The sequence below is a fragment of the Notolabrus celidotus genome, chromosome 1 (assembly GCF_009762535.1).
Source record: "Notolabrus celidotus isolate fNotCel1 chromosome 1, fNotCel1.pri, whole genome shotgun sequence".
NCBI classification, from domain to species: domain Eukaryota; kingdom Metazoa; phylum Chordata; class Actinopteri; order Labriformes; family Labridae; genus Notolabrus; species Notolabrus celidotus.
In genome coordinates this window covers 35391462-35397986 of record NC_048272.1, presented here as the reverse complement: position 1 = coordinate 35397986, position 6525 = coordinate 35391462, and the positions used below count along the sequence as shown (strand labels likewise).

General features: G+C 41.7%; 1 long non-coding RNA gene across 1 annotated transcript; it reads left to right on the top strand.

The window, feature by feature from the left end:
• The first annotated feature begins 2516 nt into the window (after window positions 1-2516).
• Window positions 2517-4992, top strand: LOC117827774. The gene is made up of 4 exons (XR_004634277.1): window positions 2517-2554; window positions 3162-3189; window positions 3745-3945; window positions 4913-4992. It is a non-coding gene; the product is annotated as an uncharacterized LOC117827774 (long non-coding RNA).
• Window positions 4993-6525: the final 1533 nt, after the last annotated feature.

Genomic DNA, 6525 nt, shown 5'->3' with positions numbered 1-6525 from the left:
CTCTCATGTTGGAAAGAATCCAGCCAGCACACCCACGAGGGGCCAAATGAGGTTTCCAAATGGGGCCCAGCTAATGTCCTCAGTTTCCATTGAGGTCCTGCAGTAAGCCCCAAATGGGTTGATGAACGGTCCTTGATGAGTGCCAAACAGAGCCAAAATGAATAGGGTGAAGCCCACTTGGAGCCAATCCAGCACTGGTGATCAATATCTTCATGGTATTCTCATTTCTAACCCATGTGTATTCCTCTGAGGTGCCCATGTGGGCCCCAAGACAAAAGCCCTTAACGGTTCACACTTAGCCTGGCAAATCCAGATGGGTTAAGCCTTGTTGGTAATCCTTGGATGTGTTGACCGGGTGATTTGGAGTATTAAAAATCTTAAAGTGTTAAACAGATTAAAATATTAAACATTCAATCAGAGTTTTAACTGCGTCCCAAACCCAAAATGATACTTTATGTGTGCTGCATCAGGCAGCAGAGTAGTGTTCAATCAAACATAAGTGCTTGTCGTTGTTCAGGCAGTGAGGGATTTATCCTTATTCTTGCAGCAGTCTTTTACTGATTAGTTGAGGCACTCCTGTTGCATGTATAAGTAGAATGTCTGAGAGATACCATCCGCCTTTGAGCATTTAGTCACCCAGAGATGTTCAGTAAATAATCACATGAAGGGATCCCTACTTCTTATATAACCCTCAAATGAGACTTGTTTTTTAAATCCTGTCATGTGAGGCATGTTCTGTGTTCTGTGTGTTTTGTTTATTTTGAGTAGTTGTACTTTTGAAGGCACCAATGGTAGGGATACCAAATTTTACTTTGTGTGCCTACCAGCTTCCACTCAAAGGTAAACTAGCACACATGATTGAATCTGTCCTGTCTTTGAGCCCTCTCTGTAGACCAATGCAGCAATTTGTGTGTGGCGCTATTTTTTTGCAGCTGCCATTACACCAGTGATGACTTACATCGGACTTCCACCAGATCAGTATCTTGTCCATCTTCAATTCGCTGTTGTATGGCTCCGTGCTCTCTCATCTGTAAACACCCTCCGGTTGCATTTTCAAATCGTAGCACAGAGCAGGACCACCGAACAGCTGGAGTCATGTGACAGAGGTTTTCCAACAGTAATTACTGAATCAAGGATTCTCCTCCTCCTCTCCTCATCCATGTTGTCTTTATGGTCCTCCGAAAACCTCTGACCTGTTGACTCCAGGCCTGGCTCCGCTCATCATGACGGTTTGTTGTTGTAGTTAAGTGAAATACGATCTGGTGATAACACAGAGTTTTTTATTCTGAAAATGAACCGGATGTTTTCATTTTGTTTTGGTGCCTGACTTCCTGTCCCGCTCCATCTGCTCTGTTGAGATTGATGCGTCATACTCCGGCATCCGGCTAAAATAGAAGTCTTGTGTATCTGATCCACAGCTCCCCAACCTGCCGGATCAGAGATGCAGCCGGAATGCAATGGAGCGGATCCAGTGGAGGAACGCTAAACCATCATATATTTATTGCCTGGAAAGGAAGGACACAATGCCATCTACAAGTCACTAGAGGACAAAATCCCTAATTATCACAGGGACTACTACACCGAAGAACAAGAAAAATGTCAGTTTGTCACAGCTGTAGAAACAGCTCCAATCAATGTCCTTTACATCATTGTCAGAGAGACAGTTACTTAAAAAGTTTGTAGCAGCTTACATTAAAACGTTGCAGGGGGATGCCTCCTGCTGAAATGGTCACGTGTTAACTTCTTGTAATTTGTTGGATTTGTCTGTTTTCACACAATCATGGACGACATGCTTTGGAAATGATCAAAGTTGACAACCAAAGGACTACAACACAACATACCCTCTGTTGGTTATGACATTCATATTTAGCAGCAGCGGGAGTGACAACAGCTGAGTCAATAACAACAACATTAAAGCAAGCAAGCAGATATTTATTTATAGCCTGTTTTATTAGTTGGATCTAATGTGCTGCGGAGACAGTGAAATACCACAGGGGTTACAGCCATAATGTAGAGATGAGACGCTTGTCAAAGGTGAAATGAAATGACAAACTGGAACCAAACCAGAACAATTACAGGTTCACTTTAAAATGGAATGCCTCAGTCCCATTAAAGTTACTAACCATAGTCCTTTCTGGAGTCCCTGAGCATCCTTGTCTCGTAGGTTCCTCTGAGCCGGTGCCATAGAGAGCCTGCTGCTTTGGTCGTGCCTGACAACAGCTGCTACAACCACACTGTAAAAAAGAAAACTTAAAATTGTTGGCCTGAAAATGATTTTTTGGTTAAGTAAACAAAATGCTCCATTTTGCTGCAAACCACATCAAAGTAATAATCTCAACTACCTGTATTAAGTTAGTTGTGTAAAGTTGGTCTCATTTCATAAGTTAGGTTGGCAAAACTTGAAATGATGGGTTTGAGGCTCGGCTAAATTATTTGAGTATGCTTCAGGCACAGAACGGGGTCTCCAACTCAAATCTACAGGGGTCTTCCACACTTTCAATTCCCCACATGTGGCGCCATCTCTCCTGTCCTGTGTGGATTTGATCGCCCTAAGGTGAGTATTTTGTTTAAGTATTATATTGAAACTCTAGCTTTACAGATGATCAATTGATGGTGAGTTGATTACCGGTTAATGTAACTTTAATTTGTTTAGTTAGTTTAATAAGGAATGGTCATTACCAATAGTTAGCCACCTTGAACATTAGCTAGCTACCTTGCAAGTGGAAAAACAGTGCAGTAACGGTCAGTAACAAAGGGACATTTTCTGAACAAACAATAATAAGTTGGCAAAACTTTCACTTCTTAGTATGCCTTGACAGTTGCCTTGACATTTTGAGTTTTCAAAGCTTTATCGTTTTAACAGTGTACTACTATCCATCTCACCGCTGTCATCTCTCTCTCTCATCACCTCCCTCTGTCCCTCTCTCCAACACGGTCTCAGCAGATGTGTGTCTAACATGAGTCTGGTCCTGCTGGAGGTTTCTGCCTGTTAAAGGAAGTTTGTCCTTGCCACTGTAACTTGCTAAATGCTGAAAAGTGCTCTGATCATGGTGGATTATGATGAGATCAGACTGAGTCTTGAGTCTTGAATAAATCCTCACCTCTGCATTACTCCTAAAACAGATTTTAACTTTGCTGTTCTACTTTGTCTCAACTTCCAGGAATCGAGTGCTGAAAAGGAATTAAATAGTGAGTAGATGAGCTAAATATATAGAGAGCGTATCATTTTGTAAAGCATGTACTTGTTTCAGCAAAGACATTTATCTTTGTTGAAAGCTTGTAAGCCTGGGAATAAAATTTTGCATGATTTAATAACATGGTGCCCTTTAATGGTTTCATGGTTTACAGTCCCAGCAAAGAGGCCCTGGACTCCAAAATATATTTTTTCTCAGAGTGTATATAGTCCTTTGCTACAGTGGGCTTGGCTGTCTTGGTTTCCAGCACTGATGAGCAATACACTAACTGGGTTAGAGGAAAAATAGGGCACTCTGGGAAATAAAGCAAGGTCCTGTTTGAGTCAAATCAAAGCTCTGGTTCCATGTCAACAAGCACTGTAGGGAGATCAGAAATAAAGAGCTGCTGTGAAAGAACTCCTTAAAACACTCGATAAAGAGCAGCAGCAGCAGCAGCAGCAGCTGCTCCCCGTCTGACACTCTCTGTTTGTTGTGGGACTGTTCTCCCGGAGAGAAGAGATTGTTCTGAAAGCAGCAGATGATTTTTCCATTTGTCTCTATTTCCATGTAGGCGCAGTGAATATGATAGCCCTCGAGCCTATACAGTGTCAGAACGCACCGCAGTGAAATTGTATAGCTCAGTCAACAGCAAGTAAACGCACCGTGATATCCTGGTCCCTAGACAAGAGTGGAAACAAGATCCAAGCGCTGCCGGTGCTGCTGACGTTCTGATGCTTTTAACTTCCTCATCTCTGATCAGACCGGATTAAAGGTCAGTGTGCTCAACGCTACATGGGCAGACTGTAACATGTCAATCAAGCTCTAATGAAATAATGTTCTTTTCACTTTATGATCAAAGGAGTTATTATGATCTTATATTTCTTCCCTCTGAGTCAATCTGTGAGGATCAGATGACTCATCAGTATGCAGAAAGTGTATAAAAGATCAGGTTATTGTGGGGCATGCTGTACTCTACGTATCCTTGAACTGATCTGAAGTGATTTGTATATTTGTTAACAATTTGCACTGGATCACACACCTCCAGATATGTAACAAAAAGAGAGAAGGATGTTATAGAGAGAGAGAGAGAGAGAGAGAGAGAGAGAGAGAGAGAGAGAGAGAGAGAGAGAGAGAGAGAGAGAGAGAGAGAGAGACGGTGCAACAGTGGACCGCTCAGTAACCTGGATCCAAGCTGTGTGTGATTAAAACAAGCCTGGTTCTTGGTTCCTGGTTCTTGGAATCAAAGACTCGAGGGAGCTACATGGGAAAAATTTACACACACACATCCACACACACACACACACTTGGCCTTTCCCAAAAGAACACAGTGCTTCTTTTAAAGAGAAGCCCCACTTCTGTTTCACATCCAGCCGCCTCCTGTGTGGAAAAGTTCTTTCATAAGGATCCATAACATTCAAAACAAGAGTCCATGTTCCTCTGGTCAAGGTCCACATTTTGACAAGGCACCAAGTCTATTTACATCGAGAGTACAGGGTTGTCTTATTCATGGTTAATGTAGTTCATAATGTCATCCAAGTGGCTCCAACACATACCAGGTCATAGGAAAGATGGATGTATAGAGAAGATACGGTTTGGACATCAGAAAGTAGAAATCCAGAAAGATAAGTTACGGACGGATTCCACAAGATCCATGTCCGGTCTGTCACTGATATGTGACCGGTCTCTATTCTAGTCAATGTGTTAACTTCCACTGGATTCGCTTCATTGTGTTTCAACAGGTCGGAGCCCTCCAGATCAGATACGCAAGACTTCAAATTTTGCCGGATGCAGGATCATGACGCATCAATCTCAACAGAGCAGATGGAGCGGGACAGGAAGTCAGGCACCAAAACAAAATGAAAACATCCGGTTCATTTTCAGAATAAAACACTCTGTGGTATCACCAGATCGTATTTCACTTAACAACAAACCGTCATGATGAGCGGAGCCAGGCCTGGAGTCAACAGGTCAGAGGTTTTCAGAGGACCAGAAAGACAACATGGATGAGGAGAGGAGGAGAATCCTTGATTCAGTAATTACTGCGGGAAAACTTCTGTCACATGACTCCAGCTGTTCGGCAGTCGTGCTGCGCTCTGGAAAAGCAACAGGTGGGTGTTGACAAATGAGAGAACACCGAGCTGGACCACGGCGGATTGAAGACAGACCGGACACAGATCTGGTGGACGTCAGATGTTAGCATCCAAAAGTACACTGCTTTGAAAAAGAGGACAGGGTAGGCTAGTCCTTGGTTGGTATAGTACATGGAGGCTTAATATAAGTACGTTTTGCCACTGCCTTCCTATTTTAGCTTTTTTTTAACTTGTTTTAAATGCTAATTTAAATTTTATTCTTAATATATTTCTTATTTTCCTTTTCTTTTCTATGTTTTATTATATATGTCATTTTAATTGTGTTCTTTTATGCTTGTCTGAATGTTTCCAATGCTTGTAATGTTTTAATGTAAAGCACATTGAGTTGCCCTCGTGTATGAAATGTGTTATACAAATAAAGTTGCCTTGCCTTGCCTTGCCTAAAGTTTACACATACACATGGTCCATGGTACTAAAACATATAATACAAGACTGCTGTGGTTTACATATATTGTCCATTTCACTCTGTCGTGAAACAGCTTTACAAATCCTGAGTGTGTGATCAAGGCCGTTCACCCTCTGATGTTTTAGCACACTGGACGTTTTTGCTGTCATTAGCATCTTTCAGAGCTGAGCCGTGGCTCGAGAGGTTTAACACTCTCTGGGTTGCTGGTTTGATCCCAGGCTCCAGTGTCCTTGGCAGAGACATGAACCCTTTGTTGCTTCCTGCGTCTCAGTTTCCACTGATGTGTGAGTGTGAATTTGTGAATGGGTAAAGAGGAGAGGATTTACGATTCCTTCAGAATGCAATGACAAAGATAATAGTAAAACAGTACATATTAAGAATGCATGTGCAACAGTGAGTGCATGAGGATTGTGCAGGTCTAGTCATGAAACTAAGTATTTTGTGGACAGGATCCAGGATGTACTTTATTTCAAAAGGCCTGAATCAGACCTAAACTAGTGCGCCGACTAACAGCTGGTCTGCAGGGCACCAGGATCTCTATGTGTTTACCTTATAGTCCACAAAACATCTTTCATATTGCATGAAATAATTTCATATTTTTAACATTGATTACTGCAGATTTATCATTTCTGTGTTGTATGAAACTTTTATTTTGACAAATAATTAAAAGTGACTGAATAAAACCAAAACTTTTACAATTTCCATCCTGACCAATAAATGTGAGTCTTTTTTTCTGCTGTGCCTACATGAATAACTGCTTGTCTAAATAAGTGATATCAACTAACAAACACGTCAT